The 19929-nt window shown below is 40.3% G+C and overlaps 1 protein-coding gene across 1 annotated transcript in view; it reads left to right on the plus strand.

Moving 5' to 3' along the window:
- LOC146806068 (solute carrier organic anion transporter family member 2B1-like) overlaps positions 1-19929 on the plus strand; it is a 420860-nt gene that overhangs the window by 194935 nt on the left and 205996 nt on the right. The gene's annotated exons all lie outside the window — the stretch shown is intronic.

The following is a 19929-nucleotide window of genomic DNA, read 5'->3' on the forward strand; positions in this document are numbered from 1 at the left end:
CCACCTACATCATTTCAGGAACCCAATCCAGTTAACCAATGAGGACCAGGAATTGGGTAACTGACCTACAAACTAGTAATTAGATTCATATATATAATTCTCAAAACTAAGCTATACAAATACAGTATTGTCACAGCTAGACCAGATCTCCAGATGAAATTCAGTCGAACCTCAGGTTTCAGGGTGACACCTCCTGGGTCACCTCATCTGGTCCAACCACTCAGTCCATTGGTCAGTTCGTAAAGGGTGATTGTCATGCAGCATGAAGAAGACACATATTATAGCAAAACGTTGGTGATCATCACGTAAGCTGTCAGACTATCTAGTATGTATAACTTCCAAACAATGGTCTTTTTGCACAAGCACCTGATTGAGTTCAAAAGGTCAGTTTCTCACGCACATGTTCCCAAAGTAACAAAATTGTTGCAAACAGTCCTAGTATGCGAATGGGAATTATTTCTATGAGACATAGTTTCTCTTCGCGTTGCAAGTTTGCGAAGCCTTTCCACGAGAACAGCATCAAACAAAGTGAGGAAGATCAGGCTGAAATTGAATTTGGTTCATGAAATACAGAATATAAAATAATGGAATTATGCATTTCATTCAGAGTCCTTTGGGTCCTTATATATGTGCCTGGGCATCTGTATGCGCTACCTATGTGGTGCATGTATACATGCTGTTTCTGTGTGCCTGTGTATTAGTTTGAGTTGTGCCTGCATGTTGGACTACATGTTTCCTGAGCGTATGTCCTCGGTACATGCCTGTAATGTTGGTGGTCTGTGCATGTACTGTAGGAAAGTTAAAACTGTTGGCTTTGCCAGGGCTTTAGCATTCTAAAGTATGCAAACACTGGCATGTACAAATGCTGATTGCATGCGGTAGGACATTAAAGTCAGTTCTTTTGGCTTTGGAAGTGCTGGGCTTTTCTTGCAGTGTACATTAGAGCGTGCATGTTCCATCCTCATTCTTCAGCCTTCAAGTGGTGCATGATACAGTTTTATCTAGTAGCATCCCATTGATGGTCCTAAGGTCAATACCAAGGGGAGTAGGATTGCATAGACAAACACAACAGAGTGTTGACATGTGTTTGCAGTCTGCTGCCACACCCTTCTACAGTTTGTATGGAGTTTGTGGTTGGCCTATATTTATTACCATAAAGGCAAATACACTGTCTCTGATAACATTTCCTAATCCTTTGAGACATTGAGGGGATAGATTTTCTTTCTGGAATTGGAGTGGTGCGCTCAAAGATGGTCATGATGCCACAACTTCTTTATTTCTTTGCAAATATATTTTTTTTATCATACTGAGTATAACATACAACAATTAGAGAAATACATTCTTTATTAAGTGAACTGATTCATTGTAATGGCAGGGGAAGGGTAACACTTGGTAAGCTTCAGTTACTCGTCCCTGCAAAGAACCTTGGAGCACGCGATTCTGAGCTTTGTTACTTAGCAGCTCAAGGACAATGGACTTTTTGGACCAAAAATCTGCTGATAACCTTGGTTGCCATCAGCTATGCCCTTACTGCTCAAGATCTGATAGTTCCTGAAGGTTGCATCAAGAGCACAAAGGAAACAGGGCTGAAAGAGCCCTGTTGACCTTTTTTGGTTTTCTATCCATGTTGTATTCCTAGCCCATTAGTAGGTCATAGGAGGCTGTTGATAGTTATACGGTGGGATAAAAAGTCAGCCCTGCGATTTCATTGGGAGTCACAGTGTGATGCCACTCCCTCCATCCTTTAAGTTTTGTTCAACTAAGTTTGACCCATAAGAGTGTGTTTTGTTGGGATTCTTGAGCCGATTTGCTGAAGGGATGACTCTTAGGATCTGAAACAACATCCCCCTATCTATTAGGATTGCCCCAATCCTGCTTAAGTTTAGGAAATTGCTGAAGTCACACCTCTTAAAGGACAGTACATCATGATGCAAATAATGTGTCCCATGCAGATTAAAGAAATTTATTTTATATGGATAGCTCAGTGGATTGCTGTTTTGGTCAAAGAGATCCTTTTGCTACTTGCAGTTCATAGGTTACAATTCTAGTACAGCACAGTGACCTATCATTAAAGAGCTGCATGGTATAGGTTGGAACATTGTGGGCCCGATTCACAGAACCAACAAGACAAAATCCTAAACTTACTACCATTTTGGTATTCACAGAATGCACTTACTGCTTTTAGTATTCACAGAATGCACTTACTACTTTTGGTATTCACAGAATGGATTTACGACTACTAACTTTACATCCGCACTCGGGCCGGAAATTCCGGCCCGGAGGCAGAGCTTCTGGCCCGGAGGCGGAGCTTCCAGCCCGGAGGTGGGGCTTCCGGGCCAGAGGCGGAGATTCCGACCCAGAGGTGGAGATTTTGGCCATGGCTAAATCTCTGCCACTGGCCGTAATCCCCACCTCTGGGTCGGAAGCTCCGCCTCCGGCCCGGAAGCTCCGCCTCCGGGCCGGAAATAAAGTTAGTAGTCGTAAATCCATTCTGTGAATACCATAAGTAGTAAGTGCATTCTGTGAATACCAAAAGTAGTAAGTGCATTCTGTGAATACCAAAAGTAGTGAGTGTAGGATTTTGTCTTAAGTTAATTCTGTGAATCGGGCCCTGTGTTTTCTCCAGTCTGCCATTAGCACATTATGGAAGAATTTGAATAACAGCTCTTTTCTTTATCAAGGGTCGAGGGAGGGGCAACCAGAGAGGAACACCCTAAAAGAGGCTTGCAGGAGTTCGAGCCCAGTATTCCACCCTACTACTATGGAAGATCACCAGCTGCCAACACTGTATGCAACCAACAAATGTAAACGGTATAATATGCCAAGAGCAAAAGACATAAAAAAATTAAGCATAGTACTCACCTTTAGGGTCTTTTACATGACATCCCAACTTTAAGAGCAGTGACTCTTTTAAGAGGAAGTGTCCGAGAAAGGGCTTTCTTTGCCATTTCATCTTGGCTTGCTGACAAAGGTGAAATTTCACAGTTCATTGTAGCTTCAGCACTGTCGCCATCTGGAGAGTCAGTGTTCTACTTCAGGTTGCTGGTCTTCCTTTATGTCGATTGCTTTTTCTTTTGCTTCAGTTTTCCATAATTTAGTTACCTTTGCTTAACATTTATTGGCGTTATCCTCTACCATACTATGTACCCAGGGCATAACGTATAAAGATGGGCAATAGCTGGCTACTGAACACTGCCTATAGTGCTTCTGTGCTGTACATCAGGTCTGATGCCAGCTCTGTGTAAGGTTCTAAATAAAAGTTCCTCATTATTTGTAGTCCCGTCCATATTGAGTGGGACATCTTGGGGCAGGAAATACATAGCCTTACAGCTAGAGTGGTTGACCACAAAGTTGGGGAACCCGGTTCAAGTCTCGGCAACAACGCTCAACATCCTATGATTATGGGCAAATCACTTAATCTCCCTGTGCCTAACAATAATGAATGTGTCCGTCTGTAACGTAACTGGTGCTCATTTAAAGCGCTCTGATACCTGACATCCTGAAGTCTAGTTTGCGCTATATAAAACTCGCCCCCAAAAATACTGGTCATAATTTCACCTTGGGAAAAGTGGTGCGAAATGTGCTAATTGGTTGTTTTTGCGAAGGGTGAATTTTTCTGACTTTGTGGGTGTTGTGAAGGGAATCCAAGACACTAAGTTACTTAAAAGGGTAGATTTAATTGTAGAAAGGAGAAGCCCATATCCAATAGTCCACCTTCTGTCGCTTCCAACTGTGACTGACTCAAATGTTTGTTGGAATCCACAGTGGGTGGAGCTGGAACACACAATGAAAGTAAACATGTTTACCAATGGTAAGTATTAAAGCAATTACAGAGCAATCTACAGACACCGAAAAAAGACTAAAGCTAAAATAGTTACACTAAATCATCTCTTCCCATGGCAAAATTTAAGTAAAATCATTACAATTTAATGTTACCATAAATGTTATTTGTCTAAATAAAATCAGTGCACATAAAGGTCTTTGACCCTTGTTGGTATGGGAGCATTCCGTAAGGGTCTAATGTCATGCCCAGGTTCTGACTGTAGCTCTGGAAAACTCTTGGTATTATGAATGTTGGTATTTTGATCTTCTCCCAATTCCGCAGAATCAGACATATTCAAGGTAGTACAAGAAGACGTATGCTCAGGAACACAAGAATTTATTTTCATTATGACTAACTTCAACTAGTAATGTGTGGGAGAAAGTTGTCCCTGACTTCTTGTTAATCACATCATCATTTATTGAGACCCATAAATGATCTAGAGATAATTGATCTTTCTGACTTCCTTTATGACTGATGATTTTTTTTGCTTGTTAAAGGGACAACTTAACTAAACATCCTTTTCTGAGAATTAAACGGAGCTCTTCAAGAGTTTAATTACTTGTACAGTTTCTATGTAGACAGACTCTCTTTTTGACTTTGATAGGGCATCTACCTAGGACCCAATCTCCAGGGAGAAAGCTCTGGTCTCTTACTCAATATTTCTTGCCAAAATGTGATTTGAGAATAGCTTGTTAACATTTCGTTCACTTAGCTACATCTTTGACAATTTTGCGATAGCATTCATCACTTTTTGCATTTAATCCGTTTATCCAATCAGGGCACACACTTGATCTTAGTTCTCTTTTTCATAGCAAAGAAAAAGGTGAAACTGGGGTGGTCCAATATGTCCATACATTTATTTAGAACCTCCTGCACTGGTGCTCCAATGGCTAAAGCAGATTGGATACCTTCTTACAAAAATGTGTTCATCCTCTCGACTACTCCATTTGCTGTCAGAGAATATAATGCCACTTTAAGGTGTTTAATGTGAAAGGATTTTATGAAATGTTTAATCTGCAGTGAGGTAAAAAGGTATACCATTATCGGGTCCTAGTTCATTTAGAGGACCTTCAATGTCAAAGACTTTCTGAAGAAATGTAATCACATCAGTAGTGGTGGGGGCAGATGCGGATTCAAAATATATCCATTTGGAAAAGTAGTCATTTAAGACTAATAAATAAGACTAATAAATACCTCATGTCACTGATGAGTGATTCAAATGGCCCCTTAAAATCTAACCCAACCTTACACTGGCAAGTTTTCCAATGTTTATCTGACATCAAACAAGTCCCACAGTTGGCTGCCCAACTGGAAACTTAAGTTTCCAGTGATGGCCATCAAAAATATTGCTGGAGATATTTGCCAGTTCCACTCAACCCAAGATGTCCTTCATGAGCTGTTTTGGTTAAAATGCTACAAATTCAGGTAGGTGGAATACAAACATTGTTTTGCATTAAAACTCCTTTTGAAATTGACAGTTCACTGTGTACTTCTGGAAAAGGTTTGAAGGGTGAAGGTAACAAACCTTTCTCAAGGCCATCCCTTCTTAACATATTCCATGGCTGAAACTAAAATATCATCCTATTTGCTTTCAACCAGTCTTGTAAAGAAATTAAACAAGTGGAGTCTAAACCATCTTCCAACAGAGACACCACACATTCCACCTCATCCTCAGCTGCCTCATTTTCTTGACTATCCAAAGCCATTCGCTAAAGGCAATCAGCTCTGATGTTTTTTCCTCTTCGAATTTGTTTCTTTGTAAAAATTTAATTCCTGTAGGTGTGACAACAGTCTGACTAACCTGAAAGATGCCTTCCAAGAAATATTTCCATTTAGCATAAGAATTAGTGGTTTGTGATCTAGCACATTTTTAAAATGTGTACTCCATATAAATGTTTACAATTTTTCTACAGTCCATGAGCATGCTAATTGGTTTGAGTTCAGTTGTGCTGTAATACAATTCTGCTTGTTTTTAAACAATGTAATGCAAATGGTACAGTTTGTTCTCTGTTAATAACCAATTTTGATAACACTGAACCTAATTGACTGGTATTTACAGTGAGTAAACACTTTTGACCAGGAGAAAAAAGCAACAGAGCTGGAGCCAAAACTATCAATTGTTTGACTTTTTCAAATGCCTTATTAACAGACTCATCCCATATACATTTCACACCTTTGATATAGATTCCTTAAATGCTGTACCACAAGAGCATGGCCTTAGATGAACCTAGAATAGTATTCACTCTTTCCTAGAAAAGATTTGAGGGTATCTTTGGGAGGTGTCACATCTCTTAATGACTGGATAAGTGATAACGTGGTTTGATATCTCTCAATCGGATACAGTGACCTAAGTAGTCCAATTCTTTTGCTAGAAATTGGCATTTCTCACATGTTAAGGTTATACCAACTTCTTTAAAAATGACCAAACGTTTCTCTAATATACTGCTGTGTTATTGAAGTGTGTCTGCAAATATCAATACGTCATTTTGGTATGCTTGTACTCCCGAGATGCTTGCTAATATGGTGTCCATCAACTTTTGAAATACACTTGCTGCAGATGCTAGGCTAAAAGGTAGACCCAAAACTGTATATGCCCCAAAAGGTAAAGGTGTTGTAAAAGTGGTTAACTTTTGCGACTCCTCAGCAAGTGGTATTTGATGGTAGGCAGCCCTCAGATCCAGGAGTGGGAAATACTTTGCAGTACTGATATTGGCTAGCAAATCTTGGCTCTTGGGCAGTGCATGATAATCTCTAATTATATTTTTGTTAAGTGTGCAGAAATCAGCAGATAAGCAAATGTCTCCCGCCTTTTGTGTACAATCACAATGGGACTAACCCATTCCCATGAATCAGTTGTTGCAATCACAGCTTCCAAATCCAAGTTATCTAACAGTTCTTTAACATCATGTTTGACACTCAGTGGTACAGGGCTAACTTTGTAAACCACCGGTATAGCATTTTGTCAGTCTGACTAAATGCTCAAACATTTTGATGGTTCCAATGTTTTTATTAAATACCTCAGGAAATGTTTCAATGATGTTAATTACATTACCATTACAGGTGTGTCACAGCCTGGGATCAACATTAAAGCTAACCTGGGCAGGTCTTTCTAACCATCAATATTTTTCCCTTTCATCAGCGGTAGGTTAAGGTTCTATGCTTTCTTATGGAGGCATTGTGCCCTTCTAGGAGCTATGGCTATACAGAATAGCGAAATGAATAATCACAATGGGGAGTATGCTAGAGCGATGACAGGGAGTCTTACTGTAGAGGGAGAGATCTTCAGAGAAGCAGGGTAAGGGGTGGGCAGAGACAGGACTATAGCGGAGAACAGAAGACAACATTTACCAGACAATGTCACTGTATCATTTGGATGGATTATGTTGATATTTCATGTCGATTATTTCAAAAGTAGGAGTTCCTTCAATCTGTGGTTAAAAATGTAGAACTTTGGGTCTAATGTAATTTCTACAGGGATTTTATTTCACATACTGGAGGCAAACACTGAAAAGGAGTCGATTACAGTAGAGGCAGTCACACATTTGGGGGCATATTTAAAGGAATTCTGACACAGGGCAGCGCAGCAAGTTACCTTGCTGTGCTGCCCTGTGCCACAGGTAAAGGGCAGGAATGTATCAATTTTATAAAAATGCAGTGCATTCCTGTCCTTTCCCCCTGTGCTGGAGTCATTTCCGCAGCCTAGCTTCAACGCAGGCACCCTTGCACCATGGTGCAAGAATTCCTGTGTTGTAGGCAGGGTTGTTTTTGTGCAGGAACGGGCACTTTCCTGCACAAACACAGTCCATACAGGCCTTTTCCTCTTTCTAGAACGAGGAAGAAACAAGGAGAAATAAATATATTTCTCCCTGTTACACCTCAACTGGGGAGGCATATGTGTTTGCCACATTCCCAGGTTCATCAGGTTTGGTAAATCTGAGAATGCATCAAAAACAATGACTTTTATGTGGGAACACCCACCACAATGCCCATGAAATGCCTCCCTTGCACACAGTAATGGAAAGCAGCAACTTACGCTGTGTTGCATTACTCCATATTTTTGAAGCAATTCAAAGCCACGCAAAGTTTCTTTATGTAGCTTCATAAAAATGATTTGGATCTTTGCGTCATACATGTACCATGCTGCATGGTGTAAGCATGATGCAGGGCCCTCATAAATATGCCCCATGGTTTGTACAAGACAACCAGAAAGAGACAGAAAATGTGAGTTTATATCAGAGATATGTGCTTGTGTTAATTTGTATGGTTTTAAAAATAAAAAGTGGTGCCTTGAAGATGCATTGTGCTTTCAAGGAATGCAGTTTCATCTGTGAGCATGCAGAGGATGATTGGAGTGAATGGGTAATTGAGTAGAGTGAGTGGGTAATGCAGGCGTGTTAGGACAGATATTTCAGGCCTGGGGGAAGATGATTATGGCCTGGACACTTTCAGATTCATCATAGGGATGAAGGGTTTGATAGATAACTGAAGTCTCACCCGGTAGTAAGCAATTTTAACAGTGACATTTGTGTATATATTCCACTTAAGCTTGTTTTTGAGAATGACCTGATGGTCACTTGTTCCAATCCTGGCCGGCCCACTCAACATTCTCTTCTTCTGAGGTTGGTAAAATGAGTACCAGTTTGTGTAACAATAAACAACCATTATGTCAATATCACCACGAGACCCCTCAGAAGTGAACGTGCATTCTTCGAATATGTTACATTAATTGAGGGTGGCAATTCCTATTACTTAGAGATGAAGTGTTTCTAAAGAGGTGAGTCTTCTGATCCTTCCTGAATTGCAGGAGAGCTGGAAAGTTTTCATGTTGACTGAAAGTGAGGATGTACTAGGCACCCCAATTGGTACAACAGCTGAGAGACTTATGACTTTTATTTAATCATTAAGCACACACATACCACAATCCATGACAAAGTCTTTAATTGCCTTGTCTAGACCAGGTCACCAAACCTATCCCCTCATTCTCCAATTCATTATGCTCATGCCAATGCACCCTTCATGGGTGAGGTTCAGTGCTTTTATTGGTATTCCATCAAGTGGCACCAATATTCCTAGACATCTAATCAACCTACCATCATATATCAATTTTGATGTTCGTTCTGTGTTCTGTATCCTTAGACAAAAATATTTTTTTTCACAAGGCACACTCTGACTTACCCCACACACACACCACATCCTCCTCATTGTGAACGTCTTTCTCAACCACACAATTGGATATTTGTAGTTGGGTTGGTTTACCTACAAGGAACATTTTTAACCTCAGGAACATATTGTACCCAATACTGGAACACTTGCAATAAGAACTGCCACATGGCAACAGACTGTGTGGCCTTACTACCTCCTCCTTGGATGCTGAACCGGTTAATGAGAGGTTCATGATCAGTATTCAAATAAAAATATGTTCCTCCTAAAATATCATGCATCACACCACATAGCAGGCTCCTTTCCTTGTATTCTAGAATATGTAGGTTCAGCGCTCTGTAAGACATGAGAGGCAAAAGCCACAATTTCTTCTTGGACGTATTTCTTCTTCTGTAACCACAAAACACTCAACCCATCCAACATGATTATGTATTCATTATGTGTGTCATCAGGGTTTCAAAGTACGGGGTTGAGTACACCTGTTTTAATTTGTACAAATGCTGACCATCACCCCTTGCCTCAATTCTAACTCTAATTCTTTCTCAACAACTTATGCAAAGACTTTGCCATGCTTACAAAAAGTGGTACAAATATCCCATAGCACTCTTCCGACCTTAGGAACTATCTAAGTTGGCCCTTATGGATAGGGGAAAGGGTCTCTTCTATTGCTCTAGTGACTTACAACTTTGATTCTACCCTTTTACTCAACACATGGTGTACCAAATAATTGACAACGTTTCCTCCAAACCGACACCTGTCCATTCATTTAATATTAAAAACGTATCCTTCAACATTATGAACATTTCAGTTAGTCGCTCATCATGTTCTTTTTCATCCTTGCTATATAGGTTATGTTGTAGGGGCTTGTAGAGCACATAGCTGCACAAATAACGGAGTTTCCTGACACTGAACCCAGAGGGCATGTGAGCTGATACTGCTGGTGTTACATAAGGAGGGTGGGCTAGGTGGAAAGGAGCCATGTCTTAAGAAACTTCTGAAAAGCAGACAATTCTGGGTGTTCCTTGGGGAGAGAAGCAGTGAGTTCCAGAGAGAAGGAGCCAGGGCACGGAAGAAGAGGCCTCCCGCTCTTGCTCTCATAACTCAGTGTACAATGGCCAAGTTGAGGACAGCTGAACGCAAGGGTTGCAAAGGCAGGTATGGTGATATGAGGTTGTGAAGGATGAGGACAGCATTGGGAGTTCAGGGTCTTATGGACAAAGCAAAGGGTCTTGAAGTGAATGTGCTTGTCATTAGGGGGCTAATGCAGCTTACTAAGACCCACCCATTTGGTGAGGGAGAATAGTAGCCTAGCAGCGGTATTTTGAGGCAGAATTTTTGGCTCCTAGTTATAGAATGTTGAATTTATCAAAATTTAGTCTCATATAAATACCACCCCTTCCATATTCTAGATCAAAATCCCCATCAAATTCTGTAATATGAAGTAGGAAGACTCTAAACCAAAAGGCATGCGTTTTGATCCATAGGTACCATCCGGTGTGGCAAAGGATGTGGTGTAGCGAAAGTCTTGATGCAATTTAACTTAGTGATAATTGGCTAATATGTCTAGGTAGGTGAACATGACAGTACCCTTCAATGTGACTAATAATTCAGAACTATTCAGGAGTGGCTGGCAATCAACCCAGATGTTCTGTTTGAGGTTGTGCAAGTCAACACAGAATCGATTTTCCTGGTTTGCATGCTTAACACATCCACTAGTATCTATGGACTTTCAGTCTCCTTGATTATTTTTTCCCCAGTTCCTTCTTTAGCACTTCTTTTAGCCTCAGAGCATCTTACAACCTTTAGACACAATTCATTTAGCATCCGTCTTTAAAATTATTTTGTATCTGAAATCTTTCAATTTACGTAGTTTGTCAATAAAAAGTTCTCGATATTTTTCAACTCATTTAGTCTCTACTTTCAAAACCTGATTGACTAATACATTTAGATCATCGTAGTACTTTGCCATGATAATTTGGGTCTAGAACCATATTCAGTTTAACTTTAGCTTCAACATCACCAAATATAAGATCAGCATCGAACATTTCTGCAATTTTCACTCTTTAAATTCCACAGGTAAATGTTATAATTGTGGACTTTTGTAACTCAATCTGTGTAATTCTTAGAAGTTCTTTCTCACCTAGTGGTGTTAAAAGGGCTCCTCAATCTGCTATTACCCTCACCCTTTCACAATTAATTGTAATACTGCAGTCTGACATTTTTCAATTCCTTTCTACAGCACCTATTCTATCATCATCCCCATCATCCAATAGTAACAAAAATCCTTGATCCCCCTTCAAATTGGTCCTTTCCGTTTAGACATATTTCTCAAGTTGTATTTACAGCTCATGTTCAATTAGCAAACTCTAGTAAAAAATATTTGTAATTACATTCAAAGCAAACCTTTGACCATGATTTTGTATTACCCAAAGGTTCCTGCTACAACACCTCTCTTATGTCTTAGGTTCACAAACTAGTTTCAGATTGTATTATGCATACTGCTCTTGTATGATATTTCCTTTCTCTCCTCTGCTTATTTCTACTTGCAATCTTTTAGAATGCTTCTTCCTTCTGGGCCAAGATTGTGTATTAATAACGCTTTTCTCATGCTCTAGAACAACTGTGTATGCTTCATAAACCTCTCTGTATTGCTGGCAATTCAAGCTTGGTGTATCCTGAACAGCAGAATAGGTGTAGATGGTGTGCAATGTCCTACACTGTCCACTAATTTGGTTTGAACACATGGGTGGAAATATTGCTGCTGTTTTATGACAAGGAAATGTTGTCAACGTACATCACAGGAACAGAAAGTATATTTTTCAAAAGTTTAATTGTCTTTTTTAATGTATTTAGATGGATTAGTTGATAAACCGCTCGTGTGTGTCTAGCTTAAATTCCAGTCATTCTAGGAGAGAGGTCATCTTTTTCAGTACAAATTAGTTTTTACACAAGATGGCTCTGATGTTGAGTGCCAGTGTTGATGAAACAGCACTTTCAGCATGATACGTGGCAAGACTCAGACATTGAATCCTGATCAACACCTAGAGCAGGTCATGAGGTATGAAGCTGGCTGGTTAGGCTGATTAACACTTGTTTTTAGATGAAGTGCTCTTACCCAATGTGACTGTACTTGGTCCCAGGTAGATTGTTCCCCACCTTACTTGCTGGATTTGCGATATAGCTGCATGGTTCCAAATATAACAAAATGTTGGTGAGTGGTTTATGACAGGATCAGAGGTAGCCATTGTGGATCCACCAGTGGTGGTACCAGTAAGTAGAACTTATCATCATTAAGTTGGCCATTACATGAACTATATTCCTCTGAGATGAGAATTTGATGAGTATGCAGAATAGTACCATTATCTTTCCACCATAGGCAGCATCTACCAAAAAAAACCTTTCATTTTCAAAATGCCTTAGAAAATACATAAACACATTATAAAAGAAACATTCTGTGTGTATAAAAGCCAGACTGCAAATTTTGGTATGCCGTTAACACACCGGACTGCCTAATTTCTGGATTTCTCCTTTTTGCTGTCTTTAGTTTCTAGTCTGGTGATGGCATGTCTTCTAGAGTTTATTTTTGTCTTTCGAGGTTTCCTAACAGTGATGTTTCTGGTGAACTTGTAAGTGATACAACTAGTCTTGAAGATGATGTGGGCTTAAGGGGAGCCAGTGAATTAGGAAAGTGTTGTAGCAAGGGGATGACTTTTAGCGGGAACAGTGTTCTATCCATGACACCATTGAGCAACATGTGGAGAACTAAGGCTTGGAATATTGTAAAATGTTCCCATTACAACATTTGTTCTTGGATAATTATATAATAATAATGGTTCAGCACCCTTATTCAACAAAACATGTTACCTATTATTCATAATGGTTAAGCACAAAACTCATGAAATTCCACAAATACAGTTGATGTAATTCACAGTCTCCAATGAATATATTTTGAAGAAAGTTCTTAATTCATATATATATTCTTCTTCTTATAATAATCTCCTTAAAAATAGCAGGCACAGTAGCCACCGCATTTCGTCCTCATGGACTTCTTCAAGGCTGCAAAATACATATAAATACAAAAAATGTTATTTACAATGTATACAATCAATTCTAATTGTACAATAAATAAGACATACAAAAATAGAAAGAGAAAAAATTACATATTGAACTAACATTTTCATATTTTGTGACATGAACCCAAACAACATTAAAACCAAAATCTATATCAATTAGTTGCAAAATTACATAAGGTGCTAAGGGAGAAGACATGGGGTAGGTGCAACATCCAATGGTTTACTGCAGTGTGTAAGGCAGCCCAACGATGTAGGAGCAAGAAGCTTCAAAATAATCCTGGCGGAAGCTGGTGATGGCATGTAGACGGAAATACACCAGACGATTTTGGGCAGTGTTAACAATATCAAGCTTAAGGAGTCTAAAAGTAACTCTGATATTATTTCCATTAGCCCCGAGGACTGGGCTAACCACTTTAAAGCATTTTATGGTACTGAAACCCTTGTCCAGTAAAGTGAGGAACAGGTGGCTTTCCCCTTAGCCTTGGAAATTATGGTTGAAAAAGTCTTGGAGGATATCATCAAGTCTCCATCAAATAAGGACTCGGAGATCTGGGACACTTGCTGTGCAACAGTTTTAGGGCTTTTGTTATCGAGGGCCTTCCGGATTCTTGGCATACTGGTATTATAGTGACAACTGGGAAAAAAACCTAGGCAAGCAGCATTATACAGATATATGCAGGCAACCTACATATACAATAATGAAAATCAAATGTATCAAATAACATGCATGACTGCTTATGTTATTATTATCAAATTGTTTATTACTTAATATAAATTATCACACTTAAAATTACTAAATCATTTTCTGCATAAAAACATAGGTTGATACATGTTTTGCTGTACACTAATTGATATTTTTTCTTTCTTTTCTGTAAATTATATATATATATATATTACGTTAATTAATCGAACCATAACACAATAAGAGAAAAGTACAACATGCGGATGACTTCGATAGTGGGGAAGGCTGGTGGTATGTTGACTGGTATTATAGTTCTCTTTTTTAAAAAGGGCAATCCCCAATTAACTTTTTGTTAATGGCCGATATCACTGCTGGACTCAGCTGTGAAGATTGCAGAGAGAGTTGTCCTTGAGCATCTTAACACGGGTCAGGGAGTCGGGCATGCCATTGGGTGTCCAGTATGCATTCCCTGAGGGGCTTGGCATGGTAGAGCAATGTCTGAACCTGCTTTTATTGATTAGAAAATATACCATCACTCAGCAGGGTTCCATCTGCCTGGTCATCATGAATTTGTCCCGCGCCTTCGACATTGTAAGAGAGGGAACAAAACTGTGGGAGATATTAACTAATCTGGGGGTGGAATTCCTGAGAGCCCTATATTTGTTTCTTTCAGCCTCAGTAAGGTTTGGCCCAGTGGGTGAGCATTCTGAGTTTTAAGGGGGTGTGCAATGGCTGTGTCTTGGCCCAAATTGTATTCCTTTTGTATATTAATGGCTTCGGCACAGCCCTTTTAAATGCAACTTCAGATGTCCCCATTATCAGTAAAAAAAAAGCTCCCAGTAGTACAATATGCCAATGATGCTGTATTTGTCAACAGAACTTTCAATGGCCTTAATATGCTGTTTCAGGAGTTTGGTACCGTGAGGTCGCTTGGCCTTGCTACCACTCAGACTAAGATTTTCACCATGGTCTGTGGTTTCAATGTGGATTTCTCATATGAATGAATGAATGAATATATTATTTCTAAGCGCACAGTCACTCAGGGAATGAGCATCCCGGTGCTGTACTAAGCAACAGTGCAGACCTTGTCTGGAGCCTAAATGGGACGTTTTAGATGAGGGCCTGACAGAGTGCATCAGACTTGAACGAGCCACGTCTTTAGAGTCTTGTTAAAAGCATCTTCCATGTCTTGGTGCCCATCACCATGAAGAATATTCCACTGTGAATGTTTAGCCTGAACAAGGGGGCTTCAGCAGATTTGCATTGGAGGATCTCAGTGTTCTTAGGGTCTTGTGGTGGCTGAATCTGGCAGTGAGATATTTGAGGACCATAGCTTGAAAGGCCATATAACCTGCCAGCAGTGTCTTAAACAAGATTCTTTTATTATAGGAAGCCAGTGGAGTCTTATTAATGCAGCTGATGCTAAGCTCTGTTTAGGGAGCTGTAGCACCATACTGGCTGTTGAATGTTGGACCTTCTGAAGTTTAGATATTAGCTGTTTTGTACAACCTGCATACAAGGTGTTGCAATAATCTCGTCATGACGTAATGCGTGCAAATGCTACAGACTTAATAACATTTTGGGGGAGAAAGTGAAGACATTTCTTGAGGGATTTAATCAGGTTGAAACACATACCTGCTGCTGCCACCGCTTGAGGTTGAAAAGATAGTCCTGTATCAAATTTAACCCCCAAATTCTTTGCTTCTTTGACCGTGTCTGGTGGAGAGGGGACTGAGTTTGTCCACCAACATGTGGAAAAAAAAGATGATATTTTCCAAAGAGGAGCATTTCCGTTTTCTCAGAATTGCACTTAAGATGATTGCTTTGCATCCATAAGATAAATTTGAAGGACATTTTTGGAAATTCAGTTCTGGACCAGTTGATCCCTTGACTAGTGAAAGGATGAACTGGGTGCTGTCCGCATATGATGTAGTCACAATTCCATAGGATTCAATTAAAGAAATGAGAGGGGCAACATAGATATTAAAAAGAGTAGGTCTAAGCGATGTTCCCTGTCGTACGCCCTTAGTAATCAGTTTTTCTTCAGAATAAAGTAGTCCTAAGACAGGAAAAGGCTTTATGAGAGACCCCTATGTCGTGAATTTACTGGAGGAGAATGTCATGTGAGATAGTAATGAATGCAGCAAAGAGGTCCAACTGCATCATTCTCAGCATCCAGGGTCATTTTAATGGTCTCTGAAACCTCAAGTAGGGCCGACTCAGCAGAGTGTTTAGGCCTAAAGCCAGATTGGTTTTCTTGGAGGGAGTTGGAACTTTCCAGGAAGGTGATAAGTTGCTGGTTAACAATGTTTTCTAATATTTTAGTAAGTCGGGCAGTAAGGAGATAGGTATATATTTGGACAAGTTGGTGGGGTCTGCTAAAGGTTTTTTGCCAACTGCCAGTTTCCACACTGGGAGAACTTCCGCAGTGGCTAAAGAGGTGTTCAGAATTTGATTAATAAGTATATTTACCATGACAATAGCCTCCTGAAGGCTATCTGGTGGACAGGGATCATGAGGTGAGCCTGATTTGCCGTAAGGAATAGTTTGTCATGATAGTGACACAGAGATATTTGCAAATGTAGTCTGACTGACCTTAGTCCTATTGTCTGAGATGATCGATACTGATCCTCTTAAGGGATTAGTTATGGGGTATCAGTGAATCTCTGCTGTATGATCTGAAACTTCACCTCAAAAAAGGTTGAGATCTAGTCACATAGGGCCTGGGAAAGGGTATTTCTCTAGAAAGAGGCTTGGGCTGCAGAAACATTTTTTATATGTTGAAGATAGTTTTGGGATCCTGATTGGCCTCTTCGATTTTTGGGGGTAAAATACATTTTTTTTGTTGTTTTTATCAGTTTGTGGTATGCTTTCTGTGCCTCTCTAAAATGGAGCAGATCATCCATACTATAGGATAGACACCATTTACGTTCAAGGTGTTTGCAGCGGTGCTTCTGTTCAAGTAAAACCAGGGCTGGGAGGGTTTTGTGCGGCTGTTTTGAGAGCGAAAGAGACGTGCCAGGTCTAATACTTTATCAGTGATTCATGTGTTGAAAGAATTGGTATCTTACACCAAATTCCCTTTGAGGATCGGGACAGTGGTAGACAGGCGGGAAATCAGTCTTGGGTTTGATTTCATGGATTCCTATTTCCTTCAATTACGATGATTCTGTTTTTTGAGAGGGATGAATCTGTTTTTTGAGAGGTGGGATTTTGAGAGATAATTAGGCTTTGTTTTCATTGCAAGGGGGACCCCTGCCCCACTCAGGGCCGGACTGGTAACCAAAATCGACCCTGGCAAACTGTTCGGTCAGCCCCCCTGGAAGGGAGGGTGGGGGTGCGGCGAGCTGTTTGCCACAGATGTTTTCGGCCGATTTTGTTTCTGGGGGCCAAAATTGCCGCCCCCGTAACAAAAACGGGGCATCAAGGGCCCAATACCGGCCCCCACCCTTGCGGCCTACCGGGGAAATGCCCGGTGCCTGCTATGAGCAGTCCAGCCCTGGCCCCACTAAGTCACACCAAAGATGTGTTAGTGCAGCTGGGTACATTTATAATTTAGCCTCCCGTATTGGAAGAAAACCAGTGGCCCTCCTGATAGAGATATACAGGAGTAAATGCCCTCCTATTCTCATCTATGGGGTGGGCATTTGGGGATACTCCAATACTAACCTCCTACTGGGTGAACAAAATAGGGTCTTTAAGTGGCCTGGGGAGTTCCACCTGCCTGTGCAACCTCTGCTGTCCATCAAGAGCTTGGGGCTGAATACGTGGAAGACATTATTAAATTGGCCCCTATTGCCCTGACAGTCTAGACATGCCTCATTTAATTGGGAGATTATCTTAGACTGCCTCTAATGCGATAGCAGAATGAAAATTCACAGTTTAAAATACTTTAATGTGGAATCAGTGACCTTAGGTATGACAGCCATTTTTTCTATTCCTGCCTCCATGACCAAAACTGATGTGACCTGGTATAAGAAAACTTTTAAAGCATTGAGGCATTGCAAAAGGGAGGAAACCAAACTATCAAAATGTACTGTCAGGGATATGTGAAGCTCCAAACCGCACCAGCCTTAGAGCCCTACCTTGAGCGGGTGGATAACACCTGGGCCAGATTGCTTTTAACCAGTTTTAGGCAGGGTTTTGTGAGTTGACATCTCAGTTTCCCCCTTGGTCAATTAAACTCATCTAAAGTTTTAATATGTCCATGCAAATAATCTTCATCCCAGAGCCTGCTGCGTTGTATTTTCTTCTGCCATTTTTGTTCTGCCTTTACTAGAAGATTGTAAATACCAGTTTTAAAGGAGAGTGGCTTTAGAAGATGTGGTGCTTCCTTGGACTTTCTGCAACAGCTAAATTCTCCATCTTTATGTGTAAATATTGGCTCTTTTTTTAAATGTGCTAGCTCCAAAAGGAAAACGATGTTATTTTCGCTGATCTTTAATATAATTGCTTTTTATGATGTATGGTGTATAATGGAATGATTTTAAAGGTGCATCTGTCCCAGTAAAATCTCATGTTATCCCAGAACTTTAGTCTGCTGGATTTATGAGGGTTTTTATCACTTACTCTCTTAAAGTACCCATGCACTTTTTTTCAGCATTTAATATTCTTGCACTTGTAATGTACTTGTTTAACGGATTGAACTGGGATTATCTTTCTTTTTTTGAAGTTTATGGGCCAGATGCATCAAGCATTTCTCACCTCACAAACGGGCCGCATAGCAGAATTGGCCCATTTACGGGCCGAATCGCAAAATGGGTTTCTGATTCACTATTTGGAAGGGGCGTGTTCAGGGCATCCCTTCCAAATAGCGAATCCTAACGGTATGCATAAATGTTTTGTGACTGTGAATGCGGTTGCAAAACATTAGCATTTTACCACCTACTTTAAGTAGGTGGTAACCCATTCGCAAATGTGAAGAGTTCCCCAAGGGACCCCCTTCCCCTTTGTGAATGTTTGTAAAATAATTTTTCAAGAGCAGGCAGTAGTCCCATGGGCCACTGCCTGCTCTTATAAAATGAAAAGAAAGCTTTTTATTTTTGTTTTTGAAACACATCCCGTTTTCCTTTAACCCCTTCAGCGCGGCGCGTATTTCCGCGCTGTGCTGAAGGTTCTGTGCGCGGGCGGGGCCATGACGGAGCGGTTCCGTCATGCGCACAGCGCAACTGACGCGCATGACGGAACCGCTCTGTCATGCGCATCAAAAGGGTTAAGGAAAACAGGCTGCATTTCAAAATAAAAAAAAATCTTTATTTGAAGTCAATTACAGATATGGTGGTCTTCTGAGCCCAACAGGCTACCATTCCTGTGATTTTAGCAATTCCTAGAGTGTTGTAAATTGCAAACTACCGCATTCATATTCATGATGTAGGTCATTTGCGATCCCCTAGGAATCGCTAAAAACGTTCCACACACTTTCATGCATTCTGTTTTGCGATTTCCTAATTAAGAATCGCACAGATTCGTAATTAGGAAATCGCAAATGAGTTTCTTCATGCATCTGGCCCTTTGTGTTGTACTTTTATGGTTGCCTATGTAACTGAAATAAGGTTTTTTTGATTGAATGGAATTGAGTCCTATGTGGTGATCCATAATCTGAATGATGACACTTCAACAAAGCAATGGCTGAATCCTGCTGACCCAAAGCCCATCTCAGTGTAGTTTGTGTATTTTATTTTTTATTCATTACAGAATCTCTGGAGAGGTAGGCAAAGCTCTCCTTACCCTCGACCTAAAACAGGGGTAGTTTAAACTAAAATGGAAACTTTTCCTTCCAAGAGATTTTGCCTGAATTTATCAGCTTAAAACAGAAATCCAAAATACATACAGAGCTACTGGAATTATGCACTTCTGCTTCTGCAACACTTTCTGCATGATTATGGATGTGCCAAATAGACCGTCATCTGCTGCATAATCTGCATATTTTAACAAACACATTTGTTTGTAGCTTGCATGAATCAAACATTACTAAAGACATAGTGACATGTGTGCCCTTTCAGTGGAAGGCCCTTCGCAAAAGATGAATAGTCATCCTTCAGTTGCTTTGTCCTGCATGTTGTTGTTTAGCAGGTACTAGTGACGTGCCATGTTTTCCTGAGACAGTTTTACCATGAATTAACATGACAAAATAATGAAGTAATACTACCACAAAATGTACTGCATTGCGCCACATGCTTTGCTTTTTGTTA

The sequence above is a fragment of the Triturus cristatus genome, chromosome 8, assembly GCF_964204655.1.
Source record: "Triturus cristatus chromosome 8, aTriCri1.1, whole genome shotgun sequence".
Taxonomy (NCBI): domain Eukaryota; kingdom Metazoa; phylum Chordata; class Amphibia; order Caudata; family Salamandridae; genus Triturus; species Triturus cristatus.